The sequence below is a fragment of the Equus asinus genome, chromosome 4 (genome assembly GCF_041296235.1).
Source record: "Equus asinus isolate D_3611 breed Donkey chromosome 4, EquAss-T2T_v2, whole genome shotgun sequence".
In the NCBI taxonomy this organism is placed as follows: domain Eukaryota; kingdom Metazoa; phylum Chordata; class Mammalia; order Perissodactyla; family Equidae; genus Equus; species Equus asinus.
In genome coordinates this window covers 1,815,342-1,836,569 of record NC_091793.1, presented here as the reverse complement: position 1 = coordinate 1,836,569, position 21,228 = coordinate 1,815,342, and the positions used below count along the sequence as shown (strand labels likewise).

Sequence of the window (21,228 nt, the reverse complement as noted above, 5' to 3'; positions counted from 1 at the left end):
TCAGGAATTGCTTATAACTTCTCCACGGAAAAAACTCTGGACAATGAGCCTGAGGTTCTTCACAAAGAATGACTGGAAGAATAGTGACATTGTCTTAGGCTCATGGGCTCCTTGTAATGGACCATAAAGAACTTCTAGTTCTGTCTGTCCTGTTGATTTAACTAAGGGAGACGAGGCCCAGAGAGTGGAAGTGACTTACTGAGATCAGGCAGTGAATGGTAGACACAGAACTATAAGGAGATGTAGAGGTTATGTCTAGCTCAGTTTGGTATCCTAATCTCATGTCTACTGCAAAATAGAGATGTTTTTAGAATAATGGACAACCTAGTCCCGGCAGCCATGACAGGCATTCTGTCACCTACCATGTACAGAGTGGCATCCATTGTTTGATCTTCACAACTTCACTTTTCCAGGAATTTTCCCTCCTGCCGAGCCATATGGTTAGGGAGAGAACAGCCATATCTAAGTGTACAGTGCAGGACTGGGTATCTAATGCAAAGGGACCAATGCACTCATTGTTCAGTGATTTTGGAACGATTTGTGAGAGATGAAGACAGAGGGATATACAAACAGAGATCATTCTGTGTGAGAGGTGGGAACTCTCACAGGTTTTACACACTGTGTACTGGAAATGAGAAAAGGCTGATCTGTCCAGAAAGATAGAGACGGACAGAGAGAGAGAGTATGAAGCTAACAGCAGAGAGAAGGGAAAAGATACAGGAAGTCATGATGAAGCTCAAGTTCCCGGATTTTACTTCACTGTTACTTGTTACCTTTCTAACCTTAGGTAGCATAATACGCTTCTCGCTCCTTCCAATAAATTTAGTAGAGTTTCTTCTCTTAATTTCAATCCAAATAATCTTAACTAACTCACCATAGAATTATGACTCTAACTTTTGAAAATCATCTGTGCTTCCCCCAACATTCAAATACCTGTATTTCTCCAATATAGTACCTCTGTCTCAAACTTCTCACATAGAAAGTATGAAAATCCCATAGGTCTAAAGAATAGTAATTGAGATTAGAAGTCCAGTTTTAGTTGGTTAACAAACATGGATTAACCTGCTGCTGGGAAATGTGAAGAATTGTTTTGTTTGAAATAATAGAATGGTACATGATATGGTACCCACATGGATAACAAGCAACCAGTAAATTTTAAGAGATTAATATAAAAGAATTCTACTTGGATAAAATCAACTTTGGGAAGGGCTGAAAGTTTTCATAAAATAAACAGAGTAGTGATTCTTATACTTTTTAGAGCTTTAGATCACTTGAGAAATCCAACGAAGGCTTTAGATAATCTACCCAGGCAAATGCACATTTGCATGCAGGATGACTTTAGACAGTTCAAAGAGGTCCTTGGATCTGAAAAAGTGATTTTAATAATTTTATATTTCTTCAGATAGATCAACACTCTCTTTGACCACTAAAGACAGGGAAAGGGGGAATTTGTATGAACCTGAATTAGGCTGAACTAAGTAAGTGAGTGAGTACTAACTAACACACTCTATACTGTTTTCGTCCCACTGTGTCAGGAGGAAGTCCACGTCCCGTGATTGGCATGTAAGACTGTTCTCGTTCTCGTTCTTGTCTATCTTCTTTCAATCCCACATATACATCTTTTTCTCCAACCACCTAAAACCAGAAAACACGAAGCTGTTTTGTGCCTTGTGCATGCTGCTCCCTCTGCTGTAAAAGCCCTTCTTGCCACTCAGGCCTTGGATGGTTGGGGTCCTACTCATCCTTCAAGATTTGACTCATATTTCACTTCTTGTGGGAAGCCTTCTCTTACAGACAAGCTGGCTGAGGGGCGATTCTTTGTGGCCCCTTTACCCACCTCAGCACTTATTGTGGAATGTTGTAATCATTTATTAGAATGACTCTCTCTTCTACCAGAGATCTGGAGACTGGCCTGTGAGATAGTCACTTATGTATCCTCAAGGTCTGGTTAGTGACCAGGGCATAGCTGGTTCTCAAGACATGGTTACTGAAAGAACAAGTGAATGAATGAGTGAGTTTCTCCAGGATCATAAGAAAGTTGCTTTACCACACCTCTGCTTCAATTCCCCCTTCTAAAAAGTGGGACAATGAATGCTACTTATGCAGGAATGTGACACAAATCAATTACTGCAGAGATGCCATAAAATCCTCAAAACAGAGTCAAAATAAAAGAGCAAGGTGTATTTTTTTTATAATCTGATTCACAATAGATGGTACTCAAGGAGAAAAGCATTTGCTGTTGTTTCTGGCATGGCAAGAGGCTTGCCAAAATTGACATGATTTTGTAAGACATTTTGAAGTGTGAAGTGCATGAAGAGGCCTCCTGCCATTTTGAGATGAATTATGGTCTAATCTGGGCATTTAAATAAAAACGACAGAAAAACTCAGGATGCTTTTCAATTCTGTGTGCATCTTTTCCTGGCTAAGTGCTGGGAATATTAAAATGTAATTTAACTGCTTACCAGATTTTGTTTGCAAAATCAAAGAGCCCACTACATTTTAAAATGTGGTGTCTGGGGAAAAGGTCGCCCTCAGTCTCTGGAAGCTGAATTTAAGATGTTGAAATAGGGGGCTGGCCCTGTGGCCAAGTGGTTAAGTTCGTGCGCTCCGCTGCAGGTGGCCCAGTGTTTCGTTGGTTTGAATCCTGGGTGCAGACATGGCACTGCTCAACAAACCTTGCTGAGGCAGCATCCCACATGCCACATCTAGAAGGACTCACGAGTAAAATATACAACTATGTACCGGGGGGCTTTGGGGAGAAAAAGGAAAAAAATAAAATCTTTAAAAAAAAATGTTGAAATAGGTCTCAGAACCACCCTTTATTTTGATGGCAGTGGGAGGATTGGTCACAGGCTTCAGAACCGTTGCACATGCTACAGGTCCAATTTCTTGCGGCAGGTGCCAAGCCCATGACCAGGTTGTGGAGAGAGGTTTCTGCAGCGATATCAGCTAAGGCAGGAACCACCCCACACTTGAAGAGGTTTCTACCTCCCTTCTCTGCCAGAGGAGACTCTCAAAGTCAAAGAGAGTCTGACATCACGGTGGTGGGTGGAAACCACAAACCAAGAAGGGGGGGTTAGCCCCGTGGCCGAATTGTTAAGTTCACATGCTCTGCTTCAGCAGCCCAGGGCTTCACCAGTTCAGATCCTGGGAATGGATGTCATCAAGCCATGCTGAAGCAGCATCCACATAGCAGAAGCAGAAGGACCTACAACTAGAATATAAAACCATGTGCTAGGGGAATTTTGGGAGAAGAAGAACAAAAAATTGGCAACAGATATTAGCTCAGGGCCAATCATTAAAAAAATAAATGAACAACACCAGAAAAAAAAAAACCAGAAAGGAGGACCCTACCCAGCATCAGAGAATAGAAGGTGAAAGATAAGTGAAGCTCTTCCTCAAGCTCCACATACCCAGGTGCATACCATTTGTTTAGTTGTGCCTTGAGGCATCTCAGGAGTGTCAGGCTGAAGTGGAGTGGCAGAGGTTCCCTTTCCTCTGTTTCCTGAGAAAGAAAGAAAAAATGGAAGGGTTAAGTTTGGTCTCTTCATTGTAACACTTACAGCCAGGCAAATGAAATGTTGAGGCCCTTCTATGTGTTTGGCACTGTGTTAGGCGATGGGGATATGGAGGTAGATCAGAAAGATCTGGTTCCTGCCCTGATGGAGCTGACAAAGGGGAGGTAGGCGCTAAACAATTACTCAAAATTATTATGTAATTACAAACTACCATAAACACAACAAAAGAAGATGTGAAAATATTTTGTTTTACTGTAGGGGTGGGAGTGGTGGAGAACCAGAGGAGGCTTCTTGGAGGAAGTGACGCTTAAACTGTGGATCCAAAGGGTGAATAGGAATTTCCAGGCAAAGGTGATGGTGGGTGTTCACAAGGAGCAGAGAGTTCCAGATAAGCAGAGACAAGAGCCTGTAGAACTGCCCTGAATCAGGAGGACTTGCACAGTTTGAGGAGTGGGCAGCAGCTTCCTCCCATGGCCCTACCTCTTAACAGAAAACCAGGCATTTCTGCCCCCTCTCTCCACACAGGTGTATGCCTCAAAGATCAGGAAAAACCTCTCTCTTCCACTTTCCCTCTCCTATCAATAGTCAGAGGGTCTGAATGGGATGAGGTTTGAACAGTATCTCTAACCCAGTACCCCCACAATTGGCTTCGGTTGTATTCCTAGCATTTATCACTACTTACGTTATTTTAAGTGAAGGAAAAGCCTTCTGTTTACTGCAGGTGAAAAAGGTCCAACTTGCTCCGAGTCATAGAGTTTGAGAGTTAAGGGGATTCTAGAAACAGTATAGAGTATACAGGCAGGAAGATGAACTTTGGTGTCAGCCCTGAATGCTAATCTTGAGTCTTCCCTCTCCCAGCTGCAAGCTTTCAGATCCTAATTTTGCCAGTTGTGAAAGGGGAGAAAACCAGTGATTTACCGTAATGTTGTAGAGATAAAAAATTACCTACCTAAAATACTTAACACAGGGAAGATGCTCAGAAAAAGGATTCATTGTTTGTCGTTGTGTCGTTATTATCATAACACCTTAGGCAAGTCTAGTTTGCTTAATTGAACACTAATTACGATGGGCCAGGAATTGTCCTGGGCACTGTTCACATGCATCATCCCTGTTAGTATAAGATCTAGATCCTAGACCCTGTCCCAGGCCAGTTCCTCTGCACTTTTAAAAGTTTCTTTAGGAGAAAATACACACTAGTCTCCCTGGTCTCCTTTAAGCTTCCCTTTCTCCCCCCTAACATCTACAAGCGTGGAAACGGGTCATGGTTTGCACATGTAAAAATCATTTGAGAAATCTGAGGCAGAGCTGGTGTTTTTTCTTTCTAACACAGTGGGAAGGATCATCTGTGTAGTCTGCCAGTTGAAGGTTTGTACTGGAGAAAATAAGCCAAGCTGGCTTCTAGAGATTTCCAGGTGTTGGAAGGGCCAGGTTTTACAATGCTTCCATGAGTCTGATGGTTACACATCCAGCCCTGCCATCAGCCCACCAATGACTAGAAACTAGTGGTCTTGAGCACTGGCTGCATATTAGACCCCGCTGGGGAGCTTTAAAAATTGCCAATGATTGGGCATCACACCAGGCCAATTAAATAAGAGACTCAGGGTGAGAACCAAGCTCAGCACTTGTGAAGAATTCCCTCGGTAATCCTAAAGTGACACCAGGGTCGATAACAACTGATTTAAATAAAGGATTCTGGCCTCATTGGGTCCACTGAATGAAGCTTTGTGAGAATATATATATATGTGTGTGTGTGTGTGTGTGAGAATAATATATATCAAAGATCTGTACATGCCAGACATTTCCCACACATTTTCTTACTTGAAGAATAATGCTCTGTGGTAGAAAGCATCTCCATTTGACAGATAAGGTAACAGAGGCAGTAAAGGCTTCAGTTCCCTGCTTAAGATTACAGAAGTGGGGTTAGGTCTTGGATTCTAACTCATTCATTCATTCAACAAACATTTGTTTAATGCTTACTACATGCTGGGCACTGTTTTAGGCACCATGATACAACAATGAGCACGAGGGAATATTCTCAGGGAGAGTGTGTTCCAGTGGTGAGGGCAAAGAGAGACATAAAATAATGTCAAATAGTGATAAATGCTATAAACACAACCAAAGCCAATTATGGGGGTAGATAGAAATGCAGTTGCTATTTTTGATAGGGAATTCACCAAAGGCCTCTCTGAGGCGACATTTAAATAGAGCCGTGAATAGAAAAACAAGGGAGAAAGCCAAGCAAATGTCTGAGGAAAGAGCATACCAGGATAAAGCTCTGGGGAGAGCAAAGGCCTCAAGGGCGGGGTGTTTGGTGCATTCAAGCAACAGCTGAGAAGAGAGCCGAGCTAACCCAGGAGGGAAAGGGAAGAGAAGTGGGTCAAGTGTCATGCCATGTGATTTGAGTTGATTTTTTGTTTGTTTGTTTGTTTGTTTTGGCTTCCAGCATTTGTTCCTCCTCTGGTGATTACCCACTTCTACTCTTAGAAACTATATTTTTCTTTGTGGAGACCACTCTTCCCCCATGCCAGTGCTGTGGTTTGGTAGTATTAACCCCCAATTCCAACTCTAAACCTGGTCTCTGCTTAGTTGAAGACTAACGTGGTATCTCAATCACGATCTTGGTTCAAAGATGGGCATAAGACTCAATCTGAGCCTCAGAGGTGAGAGGAGACATCTGCTATAATTTCTTAGCTAGTAAGGTTCTCTCCTTCCTAGAAGGACCTACCAAAAGAGGGAGCTGTACAGATATGATGACATAGCTGCCATGGCTATTTTGCTATTGCAGAGGAGTGCCCACCTGGAGAAGTTGGAGGACTACCACGTAGAGCCTAGAGATTATGCCAACACCAAGTAAAGCAGAACAGAGAGCCAGAATGAAAGCAGATCCTTGATTTTGACACCTGAATGGTTAGATAAACCCACACCTGTAAGGCTTGCTGCTGCCAGACTTTGCACTTACATAAAACAAAATATCTTCATTGTCTATACCCACTGAGTTGGGTTTTCTGTCCTTTTGTATAAGTAGTTGTAAGTAAGACTTACTATAGGTATTTTTTTCCTTGATAAAAGGGAAGGCAAACTCTTAGCCATTTTTCTGCCAAATCTTGAGTTACAGGTCTTCAAGCAATGTTTGAGGGGATCAATGAGCCTCTGAGGCTACCTTCATTCCCTCCTAATTATCCCCCATCAGCAGCCACGCTATAGCCCTGCTCCATGATTGCTGCTTCTTCCTCTCCCTCACTCACAGGCCCCACAATGAAGAGATGCAAAGTTGGGCCCACACTTCCTTATTGTGAAATACCCCTTTAGACCTTAGACCATACCATGTTTGGTGGGATCTAAATGTTTTGTATTTGTCTTCATGAGAATTCATAGCATTTCTTGGATCTGTGGCTTGAAGTCTTCTATGACTTTTGGAAATTTCTCAGCCATAATTGTTTCAGATATTGCTTTAGCTCCATTCTCTTCCTCCTGTCCTTCTGAAACGTTGATTACATGTGTACTGGGTATTGTCAGCATTTCCTATATGTCTCATATACACTTCTTTTTGTATATTTCATTCTCTTTTTTCATTCATGCTTATTATTTTAAGTCTCCAAGTTTGTGGTAATTTGCTACAGCAGCCTTAGGAAATGAATACCCTCATTCTCAGTCGTCCAATCCTGGCAAAGCCAACCAACAATCCCCTGTTGTAAATTCCCTCTGTTTGAAATACCTGGTAATGTTTCTCTTTCTCCACTGAAACACAAAATGATATACCACCCCGCCACTCTAAACTCTCAGAACCTTGTATTTTGATCCCAAGGGGAATTAGTGAACAGTTCATGTGTAGTTGACACCAATGCATATTTTCTCACCTGTCATACTTAAAACTTGCTAAATGCTAAATATTTTGTGCAATTCATCCTTACCATTTCACTCAATATTACATCTTGGAAATCTTCCTGTATTGGGCCAACCATGTTATTTTACAGCTGAATACTTTTATCAATTGAATATACTGTAATTCAATTAAATGGTCCCTGAAGGATCGTTTTGCTGTTTTCGTTTTTAAAAACACTTACCAAAAACAATTCCTGCACTAAACTTATATGTAAATCTGAGAGGATTTTTTGTGAGATATCAGTAACATAAGTCCCTAGCTTTGGGATTCCTAGATCCAAGGGACTATGTGACTGAAATTCTAATGCATAATACCAACTCTAACTTCTTCTATAAGTGTACCTATCAAAGGGCTATCACCAGAGAATGCTTCATGATATAATAATATTTGGAGAAGTATGCCTTTTATGATCCAACTTGCCTAAAAGAACAGCCATCAAGGCAATCATCACTCCTAGTGTACATTTCTGGGAGTAATGAGATGAAACACAACAAGGAAACCACTGAAGCTAAGCAGCATAGTCCACAATAGTTCTGGGAAATGGGAGTGGTCTCAAGGAACAAAATAACTGAACTCACCTGTAGGCAAGTCAGAGGAAGCTCTGCTCAATTACTCAAGAAAACTCTGTCATCTGTGCAAGGAAAGGAGCCATAAGATGGGTGAACCATATCATTGCACTGAAAGAATGTGCAATAAAGCTGGAAATTAAATTGATACTGAAGGAGCTTTTTGATACTTGTATCATTCAGGGTGAATGCAGGAAACAGAAACTACTTTAAGTATCTCCACTAGAAAGGGCTTTACTATAGGAAATTAGACGTCCACAGAATTATTTCAAGGGCTAGTAGAATGGAGTTTGGTGTCTGCTGCTAGACTCAGGCTCAGGGTCAGGCCTCAGCAGATGTAGACCAGGGATGGGGGAACTGCAGGAAATTCTGGCTGATGTCTCCATGCCCCTGACCATGAGGTTGGTGAGTAGGCAGTGCAAAGTGCCTTTTGGCCACGGGAAAAACTGATGCCTGCCAGGGCCTGGAGTTGCTACTAATGCAGGAAAATAAATACACGAAATGTCCCTGCTGCCCTTCACTACCCCTTCTGCCTTTCAAATCTCATGCAACTGCATTACATTGATGGAACTTAAATCAATTGTAGAACCGTGGCATCAAGGGAGTTTTGGAAACGTTCTTTTTAGCCCTCTCAAATATGGGAAGTACTGAAACACAAGAAAGAATGTACAAGGGGATGGAAATGGGTGTTGAGTGTAAATAGATGACATTTGGTGAAGTCCCCAAGCAGGAATTTCACTGAGCAATACTTGTGCATGAGACAATCAGGGAGTCATGTAATGCTTATGAGTACTTTAGGAATGCTTTGTTAGTGAAAATCACTTATACTTGCTTGTCCAGTATCCTTCCTCCATTTGTATATAAATACATTCTTCTCTGGGATCACGGACTACTGTCAATCTCCCATCCCCTCCCTTAGCCTATGCTGTGGCCACCTTGTTTAATTAACTCTATCACTTTCTCCACCCATCCTTCCCTCCCTTCTTCCCTTCCCCCCCACTCTCTGTCTCCGTCTCTGTATCTCTCATTATTCTTTGGTTCTGGTGCTTCCTGAAGTTCTATTTTCCCTCAATTTTATATGTCATTCCATAGCCTTTAAAGATATTTGTTTTGCTTATGTTAACAAAAGGAAGTTTCTGTTTCTAGCAACCAGATAGCCACTGGTAAGAATTTCTATCTCCTTCTTGCCTATCAAAAGTCAAGCAAGGGGGCCAGCCCCATGGCTGAGTGGTTAAGTTAGCATGCTCCGCTGCAAGTGGCCCAGTGGTTCATCAGTTTGGATCCTGGGCGTGGACATGGCGCCGCTCATCCAGCCACATTGAGGCGGCATCCCACATGCCACAACTGGAAGGACCCACAACTAAGAATATGTACCGGGGGGCTTTGGGGAGACAAGGAAAAAATAAAATCTTTAAAAAAAAAAGTCAAGCAAGTTGTGAGATATATGCCCTGGGTTTTCCAGAGGAGTTCTAATGGCATATGATTTTATTCTCTTCAAATAAAAATGAGTGTTAGATTTTTAACTAGTTTGCTTTGTTTATACCTCATAAAACTTTTCCAAAAATCATACCATAAATCAGAAAATACGGCCTCCTGAGCTTCATGTCACTTTGGACATATGAATAGGTAAGGCATAGATATGCAGGGCCACAAGCTAGACAGGTGATGACCGTATCAGCTGCTGAAGGCCCAGGCAGGGAAGAGAAATTTGATGAAGCAGCACTCTCAAGAAACATTAATAATCCAATGAAGATCTGATATTAGCCCGAATCTGGAAATGAGCTATAGTAGAAGTAGCTCCTGCCTTCTACACTTTCTGTAATTTCTTTCCAGGCCTTCTTAGGAGAGACAGGCTTATGCTTATGACATCTTCTGATCCTCCAAGAAATGACAATAATGCAACAACAAATTCCCAGATCCATTGATATTTCCACATTCATAACATTTATTTTTCAGAGCTGCTAGGAGTTACCAAATATGAGATAAAGCCTCTGGACAAAATGGCACCAGAAAACCTCTTTGCCCTTCCTGATTATGTGCTGGTAGTAGGGGACCTGTGGATGGCCACTTTCTCACTGTGCTAACATGTTCTTCCCTCTGTGTGAGCGCATTCCTGATGTCTCCCTGTGATTCCAAATTTCCTCCTCTTACAAGAACCCCAGTCAGACAGGATTAGGGCTCCACCTTAATGGCCTCATGTAACTTAATCACCACATTAAAGTCCTTGTCTCCAAATACAATCACCTTCCGAGGTGCTAAGTGTTAGGGCTTCAACATATAAATTTTGGGAGGATACAATTAAGCCCGTAATGGTAACAAGGATTCAAAGCAGCCCAACTTTTGGGACAACTTACTTAAGGTCTCTGAACCTCAGTTTATTCACCTGTGACGTGGGTATAGAACAACACAACTCCTGGGGCTATTGGGAGTATGAAAAGGGATGAGCCGTGTAGAATGTCTAGCCTGTGCCTGGGACATGTGAAGTGTGTGTGCATTAAAGCCTTATGCCCCTGAGTCAGGCAGTCATTTTGGTTACCGTTTAACTCAGCTGCTGGGATGCTCATTCAACAGCACCATCTTCCTCTGATTTTACCTTCTTGATCATGAAGCCTAAGTTGTTACCCAAAGCCAGTGCATTTCAGAGCCAGGATTTCCATCGAGGCCTGTGTGATTCCAGGCTCATGCTGCCTTTCTGCATGGACGGGGGCTGAAGGGGTAGGGGAGGTGCTAAACTGGAGAGGAGAAGTTACCTGCAGGCCCTGAGCTTCTTTGGATACAACCTGCCCCTAGAACTTAAAAGCCTCCCCATATTTGCATCTGTATCCCCCACCTCTACTGGGTCCTAGAGGAGAGGGCAGTAGATACTGAGCTTCTCAAATCCAGGACTGTTTTCAGCACCAAGCCAAGGGTGGAGTCAGCTGTGGAACTCAGCAGTTTGCTTAAAGCCTCTGTGCCTCACCACCATCGTACAAGCTTCTGAGTTTCATAGGACTTGCAGGAGCACAGGTATAGAGTATCAAGAGCCAAGACTCCGAAGACAGAGAACCTGCATTTTACTCAGCCTTATCGATGAATTCATTTATCAGTTACATATTGGTTTTAGCCTCTCTCTGGTGCCTCAGTTTCCTCATTTGAAAGAAATAATACCTACCTCATGGGGGATTTGCAAGGATTCAAAGAGTTAATATTTAGAGTGCACTTAGAAGATTGCCTGGAATATAGGAAGCACTATATAATTGTTAGCTATTAATAATAAAAATAACTTTATTAGCAATATTATTATACTCACTCCATATGAATTCTTGCCCCATACGAATTGTGGGCTTCTGGAGGAGAAGGTTAGCATGCCTGAGGCAAAGTCGTCCGTTCCGTTCAAAGCCAGGGAACAAGCGGGTAAGGCAGATGACCCAGGATGGGACATCCACAGGCATGGTGGACAGGCTGTGCCAGAGAGCGAGGCAGGGTGGAATCCCAATGATCCTGGGGATGGAGGAAAGGGAGGATATTTTCGGGGTCTGCTTCTGAAAGCCATGAAAAGAGTAAGCCGGCCACCCATTAAATGGCCTAAATTCAGACAGGTCCAATGGGGCCCTGGGGAAAGCCACACCGCCCCTCCCCGCCTCCCCTCCCCGCCACACACACACACATTTTGTTCCAGAGGCCGCAGGACTGCCTCAGGTGATACACAAACTGGGACCTGGAGGCCCGGGGCAGTACAGTGATCCCGAATCCGTATTTCAGATCTCAGAAGTGCTCCAGACACCCGTGGGAAACTCCAAAAGTTGGCGATCCATCCTGCTACCAGTCCTGCACAGCTACGAGTGGCTGCACGGAGGGTGCTCCATAACCGGCTTGAAGCTGAGGATGCAAAGGAAGACAAGAAGATGAAAAGGCAGGCCGCCTTGCTCGCTGTGGCCCGCCAGTCTCCTCAAGGTAACCTGAGGGAGAGGGGACATATGCCATGGGTGAGTAACCCCAGCCCCCACCGAGGGGCCAGGAGGCCACCCGCAATGTCGGGGGCTAATCGGTGTGCGGACTGCCAAGAGGAAGGGCGTTGGTGGCAGGATTGTCCGAACCGTCACCAGGGAGGGAAGGGATCGAAGAAGACCGAGCCGTGGCAGTTTCCCTTGACCACAGATGAGACGTGATGGGGCTGAAGGACAGCCCCCTCCCCCTGTTGGCTCCGGGAGGGCCCGGTGACCTCGGCAGGAAGGAGGAGAGCAGGCTGAATCTTTGCTCCCTAGTGGAGCCGTGTTCTTGGTGTGGAATGCCCACAAGGGAAAGCTTTCTGAAGGAAAGTGTGAACTGAAGGAGGTCTCAGGAAAGGGAGAGACCAGAAGATTTCTGGAGCCCTGGACCTGTGAAACAGGGTCCAAACTGCTGAAGGATTCCTCACTGTGTGTACCAGAATGCCCCGTTCCCCACCCCCTTCTAGGGAGGGACGAGCTCTGTGAGTTAGGGGCCTCCACAGGCTGGGAACAGGAGAAAACCAAGCTCCAAGCACCAAAAAGTGGGGGAGGTGAGCTGATGGCCCTCTTGCAGGATACAGCAGCCCCTGAGAAGCGAGAGATTCCCCTACATGATTCAAGCAGGGCTAACTCGGAACTATGGGCCCAAGGACAGGTGGAGTGAGCAGCCGGTGCCACGCCAGGAAAGGTAAAACGGAAGCAGGTAGGTGGCTGGCCCCGGGTGAAACATATGCCCCTTGAAGCCAGAAGCCAGAAAGAGGAAGCTTTCCCGGAATCAGGAAGTTTTCAGAACAGGGGAATCTAGCTTTGTTCGAGACCTTAGTGCTCTCAATGCTGTGCGCTCCTGGGGCTATAACAGTAAATGTCTTCCCTTGGTTTCTGGCAGCGAGCGCCTAAAAGTCCTGGGATTGCCCATACGAGAGCCACATGGCGCATCTTTGGTTAGGAGAATTACTTTAGGGCTCAGTTCCTGAAACGAGTCCAGAGCCAGAAAGGCGAAGTGGTTTGTCTGGTGTTATGCCTAACAAGCCCCTTTCAACGCCACCTGAACTGGTGTTAACGAGGTGAGTGTTGGAGAAGCCCTAAGCGTGGGGGCTGGGTGCCAGGGAAACCAACTGTGTGATTCGATTCTTGCCTTGGAAGTTTCAGGCCCGTCCCCGTCCCCGTCCCCACCCCTGGGGACGGGGGGGGGGGCAAGAGGGGTTGAAGGTTGCGCTGAGTAGCCAACGGCCAATGACCGCAATCGACTATGCCCAGGCGATGGAGTCTCCGTCAGACTGCGAAAGAACGGTGCTCAGACAGCTGCTGCGTTGGCGAACACGTGGAGGTTCGGGGAGAGTGGCACACCCAGAGAGGCCCCGGGAGCTCCTCCTCCCTGCCACACATGTTTTGCTCTATGCCCCTCTTCCCTGTGGCTGTTCAGAAGGGAGAGGTTCTCCCGAGTTGTGTGAGCCGCTCTATCAGAGCCCTCAAACCCAAGGAGGGGGTGGTGGGAACCTGCTGTCTCGCGGCCACTTTGTCAGGAGCACAGGTCACGACCCGAACTTGCAATTGGCATGGAAAATGGGGGCGGGGAGAAGGGTAATCCTGCGGGGTGTGATTCTATCCCCAGGAGGATAGAGTCAGACGTGAGTTAAGTATGTTCAGCTTCTTGACCAGGAAGGAATACGATGTGTCTAAAGGAATGGCTCTGTTCTTTCTTCTTTGGATTCTTTACATTGGATGCATGGCTATCAGCCTCTCTGATAAACTCGCGATCATAAACGGACGCTTTTGAATGGGGCAAGATGGACACACTGGTTAAAGTTTAGCCCCCAAGCTTCAGAGCAGTAGCTGCCATCTGCTTGTTATTCAAGAAAGCAAAAAAATTGGCTATGGACCTACCTATGAGGGTTTGGACTCCTACATCAATTCTCTAGTCTACCAGTGACTGATGAGGCCTCTGGCTATCCCAAAATAGAATACTTCATTATCAAGATATGATGCCAGATTCCCTTCAGATTTCTTTAATATCCTGTCATATCTTAAACTCTGCTGCCCTTCTCCTTGATTCCAATGGGTCTTTAAGCCATGCTTGCCCAGAAGTGACCTCCAGCCACAGAGGTCTCCAGAGTGAATCATGGACGTTAAACATGGGCCAGAGATGCTTAAACTGTTAGAAGTGGTACAGGTCTCCAAGAAAGTAGCTGGGATCCATGGTAAAGCCCTTCAAAGGACATAACGTGGCAGCTGCAGCTGCAAAAATGGCCACTCCATCAGGAGAGCTTCTCTAGTTACCATTAATTTCCACACTGCCCTCGTGTGAACTGACACCTTCTGTGAACTTACTACAGATGAAGTGAGGGAAGCTACTACACAGCGTTCTCAGTGGTCCCCAATAGTCAAGGGGTGGAAGACAAACAAATGAGGGAAGGTTTATGTTCCCAAATAGCTTTAGTGTGCTCATGCCAACTTAACTCGCAAGCATTCAAACCACTTTGATTTTGGTAACACCGTGACCTCACAGAGACCACCTCTGACGTCATAGAGGCCCCTTCTGTCCTCACTGACAGACAGAGATCTCAGCTGACCTAACAGAGACATCCCCTGACACTTTAGACACTCCCCTTGACCACACAGAGACATCCCATGCCCACACAGAGACTTGTCTGACCACCCAGAGACCTCCACTGACCTCATAGTGAACCCCTCTTCCCTCAAACTGAGGTCTCCTGATTTCACAGAGAACTCCCTGAACACACAAAGAACTCCCATGACCTCCAAGAGACCTCTAGTGACATTATAGAGACCCCCCTCTGACCTCACCGAGACCTGATATCACAGAGGCCAGCCATTACCTCAACAAGATCGCCTACAACACAGTGAGAACTCCACTAATTTCATGGAAATCTCAAGTGACTCTCACCAGATCTAGGATCTCAGGGAAATGAAGAGAGGATGGTGGGTGCACCCGCCCCTCCCCAACTGACTGACAAATCCCATGGGTCTTATTGACTGTTAGCACTCTGGAAGCCCCACTCCATGGAGGGAAAACCTTTCTTTCTATCTACGCATGCACAGCAAAGGTGACTGGCCTCAGAAAGGCCCTTGGGCTTGCTGAGGGACAGGTCCTTGTGGCACTGAAAGTGTGGGGGAGCCCACTGGTGGTGGCCGGGTGCAGCTGCTGGTGAACTGGGATTCCCAACTTCTACAACTGTGTCTCACATCCCCGTCTCCCCTTCTGCTCAGGTCCCACTCCCATCCTTTGAAAATAGCTTTCTGCCCCTCTTTGCCCATCAGGAGCCAGGGGGCAGGGCAAGGCTATCCCTCCTGCATGCTGGTCATCCGGTGCCTCCTTTATTGTTTGACAGAACAAGGCCTCCCATCAGGAAGGAGCTTTTCAACACAGGGAGCAGTAAATGTTTGACAAGTCAACAGGGCTCAGGAATGCTAGCCAAAGGAGTTTGGCCACACTAGGCATGCCACGCCCCCTGCGGAAATAGTGGGGAAATTGGCAGGCCTGCCCTTCCATGGGCAGGCACCTCCCTTCACTCTGGAGTCACTAAAGCCATGCCCTCCTGCTGCCCAGAGCTCTACTCTTGAGAGAAATCCATGACTAAGGTCCAAGACAGGCCTTGCCCTGGCCATCTCTCTGGGTGCACTGTGGCAGGGCACAGGGAGAGGTGTATCCTCTGGAGGAGCCTGCTTTGTCTGAAGGAGGCCAGCCATTCCAGCTTCCTGGGATGAGTCTCTGTCTGGGGTCTAGCATGGGGAAAAGGGCCCTGAGACCTGAAAGTACCCTGGCAGTTGTCATCAGCCTGGTTGGAGCAGGAGGCTTCCAGGAAGCTAGTGTGCCCAAACTGTGTCTCAGCCCTTCCACATTTGGGCCCCCCCCCAGCCCAGGCCGGGCTCCCGAGGGAGGATGATGAACGTGGCAGCAGCCAGTGCAAGGGCACCAGCAGCGGGGGTGGTGTCCCACAGCCTCCTGGAATGCATTGGGTCGGTTGGCGCCCCCTGTGCTGTGGCATGTGGATTGGGCTGACTCTGGTCACCTCTGGGGCAGGAATCCACCTCAGCTCAACAGATTCAAATACAACAAATGACACTTGGAGAGGAGTTCAGGGATCTTCATGCCCCTGCCTCAGGGTAATTCCTCTTGCCCAACGACTCCTATCAGACCCAATCACAACATTCCCAGGTCCAGATTTGAGACCACAGTGGTGAATTTGGAACCTACTTCTTACTTCCCTGTCCAGCCTACTGTGGTGGTGTTCATGGTGGTTGGGGAAACGGCACTGGCGGTGGCTGCAGTGGTAAAGGCCATGGTGGCAGCTGCTTCCCAGACATCTGGCATCTTGGGGACCCGAGGAGTGCATCATTGGTGCACCCACACCCTCCCCAGCCCCCCATCTCTCCCATCTGTCCTAGTGACTCTCACCACTCCAGGAGCCCTGCTTTCCTCACTTACAGCCATCTCTTTGACTGCACTTGTTTAAATTACATGACCTTGAAACCTCCCTCCATAAGCTATTCTGATCAAAATCCTCCCTGGAACCTTCTGAGTTGGCTGAGAACAGAGCAGCAAAGTCCACAACATTCTCCAAAGTTAGAGGCAAGATTTTCATCTTGAACTTCCTGGGCACACCCCTGGGCTCCTAAGCAGGCTTCATCTGATCTTAATTATGGATTTCAGGCCATCCCCTTCTGTCTTTTTGAATCTGGCCTGCCTACCAGTATTTCATGTTCTGGAGAATATCTTGGGTATTTTCCAGGTGAAACTTCAGTGCTTCCTCATGGCTTTGCTGCCTCAGTTGGTCCAACAGCTTACAGAGGTGGGCCTCCTGGGCCCACGTGACTTCACATATGTTAAGTCACTGTGAACCTGTGAGTGAAAACATCTCACACTAGTTCTGTTCAATGGGTTCTTCCCCAATGTGAGATTTCTGCTTATTGGAGGAGCTAAGAGGCACTTAAAAGACTGCCCACAGACGTTCATTTGTTCTTTTCTCTATGTATGAATTCTAGGCTAATCAGTCAGTCATAGTTCCTGGTTAAAAACCTTCCTCATGTAAGTTACATATGCACGGTGTGTTACTCTCTTGCATGCATTGAGATTTCTTCTTCTTTTTTTTTTTTTTTAAGGAAGATTAGCCCTGAGCTAACATCTGCTGCCAATCCTCTTTTTGCTAAGGAAGACTGGCCTTGAGCTAATATCTGTGTCCATCTTCCTCTATTTTGTATGTGGGACGTCTGCCATAGAATGGCCTGCCAAGTGGTCCCATGTCTGCACTGGGGATCCAAACTCGTGAAGCCTGGGCCACTGAAGTGGAACGTGTGAACTTAACTGTTGTGCCACTGGACCAGCCCAGAGATTTCTTCTTTATAACACCTCAACTGTACAGTTGGTTAATTTTGTAACTTCATTGTGTTTCATAGACTAGATATTTGAGCCATGTTTATACAATTGTCCTTTTATAAGAACTCAGGTTATAGCTCTGAGCTCAGGTCAATATCCTTCCTAAATTAAAATTATGCAAAACTTTCCGCTGGGATGGCACTTACTCCCATCTCAAATTATAGTCCCGTTATTGTGCTTTACTAGTAATCATCCAATTCCCAGGCCTCTAATGTAGGGGACCAGGGTTCAACCCAAGAAACTTACCATCACTGTGCAGTTAGATGGCTCCTTCCTGCAGATATTTGGTATAGGTACCATTTCTTGGTTTTAAAGGTTACTTCTCCTGCCTAAAGTCAATTAAAAAATAAATTTCTCAAGAGGCATTAGGGAACCAAAGTGTTGTACGGCATGCAAGGCAAATATTGACCCTTACACAGGGCAAGAATGTGAAATGGAGCAATGCACTAATGTCTAGAAACATGTTTTAGGGCACTGTCAATTACAAAATGTTTTCAAGATTGAAAAGAAAACTAAGACAGATTTTGGTAAGGTTATGAGAGAAGAAATCATCAAGGGGAAGGGATGAGGGCAAAGTTCACAATATGAAACTTTCAATCCAAAGAGGACATAAACTATGAATAAAAGACATTGATAAATGCTAGGAATATTGACAACATTGAGGATTTTTCCCCCACTGGATTCCCATACTTTCCTGAAAAGACCATGGACTTAAGGAAATCTGTAGTCGGCATTACCAAGGCCCTTATCCCTCACTGACTAGGCTTCTCCTCATAGTGAACACACATGCCTAGAGCTTAGCCAGCCTCAGGCCTTGTGGGAATCCCCTTTCTTCCCTCCACAACTCCTCTCCTTGCTCCAATGGGAAATTGTGTCTTATTTGCAGAGCTGCCACCCTGTTCATGGGAAAAAGCCACTTGAATTTTGAACTGTGTTTTAAGAACCATACATATTCCTCAAGTCAAGGACAGGATCGCATGAACAACTAAGTGAGCATTGAAGAAAACCTTGGAAGTCCTTGAGCAGAGCAGGAGGAACACCGTGACACCAAGCCAAAAGCATTGAGGAACTCGTGGATGTGCACGAGCAAGCTCACAGAGTAAAGATTCCCAGTGTTTTCAACAAACGAGGAATTAAATGTTTCTAGTTAATCCAGAATAACCTAAATTTATGTTGCCTGGTGTTTTTTTCTACTGTGGCCTCAAACTTTGGGCTTACTGCTTAGAACAGAAAAATTACTTAGGAATTGTTTAATCTTATTTTTTAGTTATTAAAAAAAACCCCATTGAGTTTTCAGCACTGTTCTGGGTGCTGGCAATAGAGCAGCAACAAAGACATAAAATTGTGGTCAAGAAGACTATATTCTAGTGAAGGGGCAAACTACATGTCATTAAATCAATAAACAGAATTACCCACTCGTAGTTGTGTTATGAAAGAATAAAAATGAGAGCTGAGGGGAGCATGATATGTGGAAACTTCTCTGGATACTTGTTGAGTAAATAAATCCTTATTGACAGACTCAACAACAGAGAGAAGATGAATGATGTTCTCCAGCATCACATCTCTGTGTAGCTTTTGCCAGGATGCGCCCACCAAGGCCTATTCTTCCTGGGTGAAACCCAGAACCATATCCATGAAGGTCGCTGATTCCTAAAACATTGTGGACATTCTGGTTCAGACAGGGACATCTCTACCAGAGTCCAGGGGCAGAAAGTTGACATGATAGAGTTGGGGAAATGAGGCTGTAGGTATAGAAAGCTCAAGTCCTTTGGGGTTCTAGCCAAATGCTTCCCTGTGTTGATCTGGCATGTGTTATTCTTGCATAACCGCAAACGTATATACAGTCTGTACACAGCCTTAATACATACTAGCTTCATTATAAAGGAATATCACATGATGTGCAATGTGAAATAAACTGGACATTTCCCCAAAATATGGTAAATCTCATTTACAGACTGGCGCGTTTACTACAGTTTATTGGTTGTCAACTTAAGAACACATAACTAGATTCTCCTCACCAATTTAAAGTGAATCACAGACTCATCACATAGCAGGCAATATCAATTGCCTGTGACATATAACTGTGATTATGTGTAAACATTTCCCCTATAGGAACCTTACCTTTCTCCTTTGTGAAATGGTTTAACAACCTCTTACAAATGTTGACGGATCCAACGAGCTAATTTGCAAAGCACTTCTTTTGCATCAAACACTCAATACACATAAGTAAGAAGTATGTTAGTTGAATGAAGCCATGCTGACCATTCTGCAGAATGGAACAGATTTAGAGAACACGGATCGGCAGGTGCAGCCTCTGTCTCTTATCTGTACACATTCCCTGTGTTCACTACAAGGTAGAAGGACAGATGGTCCAGAAACACAACCCAACGTTCCCTGATACTTTTATACAGAAGGATGGCCCTAGCCTGCCCCACCTACAGTGAGGCTTCCATTGTCAATTTTCTCTGGGACCTCCAAGCATCTGTTATCATTTAGTTTAGTCCTATGCATCTGATAACAGGTAACAGAAGCCTCTCAATTGTATATGGTCACTCCAGGAGACCCCAAATGGCCACAGAACCCTCTACCCCATCCCCCACCCTGCCCCTCATCCCCTGCCTGCTGAGCTGTGCTCACCCCACCCCAGTTCTGACCCCCCCAAAGTGAGTCCGACCCACCTGAAGAGTCCACAGCCGCCCCATAGAGACAGCAGGCGAACCTGAGACGAAGCCTGAGAAGTCTGAGCGTGACAGTGGTGCCTGCCATAAGACTTGGACGCCTGTGGCGTCAGGAACGCCCCCTTCACGCCTCACCCAGGCTGAAAGCCCCACCCCAAAGATTCAGGGCAAGCGCAAATTGCAGCAGCAGACCGGATGCTCCATGGCCTGAGGGCTGAAAGGAGTCACAGTCACTGCTGCTTATAGCGCTTAGGAAAGCACCGGTGTATCCACCGTTTCCTCCATCATGCCAGTCGCCACGCATATCACATCACGCTCTGCGCTCCTTCAAGCCCCTCCCCTCACGCCCCTCCCCCGCCCCTCCCCACGCCCCTCCCCACGCCCACCACGCTCTGCGCTCCTTCACGGCCCTCCCCTTCCTCCTTCATGACCCTCCCCTTCCTCCCGGCGTCCTCCACACTCTGACCCTGCAGCCATGCTGCCGGGCTAAAGCGGGTTTAATTAATGGCGCCTGAGGCCGGCTCCTGAGGGCTCCTGAGGCAGCTTGAAACCCAGCAAAATCTCCCTGGCTGATAAAATCTCAGTGGCTAAAATGGAAATACTGGGACCCGGGTAGGTGGAACTTGCATTTTCAAAGCCACCTTTCCTCCATCCCCTCCATCTGGTCGGGCTGCTGGAACCCTCACAGTGGAGAACTCCCGGCTGAGGAGTCTACACTTTGGTCATGCCTCATAGAAGAACAGCCCCAGCCATAGTATTAAAAGGAGGAAACATCACAGCAGACAGCTAATTCCTACACTATAGACAGGAAATGCAGAAGCCCGGTAAGTGACCCCCTAAGCCCCTTCTCTGAGGCCCCACTCAGTGGGTCCACAGGACCTCCTTACCCACCATGGGCCTCTTGGCCTAGTTAACACAGGCAACAGGACCAGAAGTTCCCAGTGCTTTTGCCCAAAATGTTAGTGTGGTTTTATCTAGTTCACTGTATTTTGGGGTCTCTTTGTTAGAACAGCTTAACCTACACCTTAGCTAATATACCCTTCCCCAGGTCATCTGACTGATAAATCAGATGGAAATCTTCATTGTTACACAACATTGACCGTGTTCCAGATGCTTGTCACTTTCAATTTCACTGTTAGGTAGTACTTATTAGAAGTTTTTGGGTGAAAATTAAAATTCACGGAGCCCAGCGTATGAAGAGTGTGCTGTTAAATGATTCC

The 21,228-nt window shown here is 45.8% G+C and overlaps 1 long non-coding RNA gene across 2 annotated transcripts; it reads right to left on the bottom strand.

Annotated features, from left to right (window-relative positions):
• Window positions 1–1,374: 1,374 nt before the first annotated feature.
• On the bottom strand, window positions 1,375–20,312 carry LOC139045014 (uncharacterized). 2 transcript variants are annotated; one of them, XR_011502501.1, is made up of 6 exons: window positions 20,009–20,305; window positions 17,577–17,659; window positions 11,614–11,825; window positions 11,257–11,447; window positions 3,426–3,505; window positions 1,375–1,635 (listed from the first exon to the last, which is right to left on the bottom strand). It is a non-coding gene; the product is annotated as an uncharacterized lncRNA (long non-coding RNA). The 2 variants fall into 2 exon arrangements; XR_011502502.1 differs by lacking the exon at window positions 17,577–17,659 and having other exon boundaries at window positions 20,009–20,312.
• Window positions 20,313–21,228: the final 916 nt, after the last annotated feature.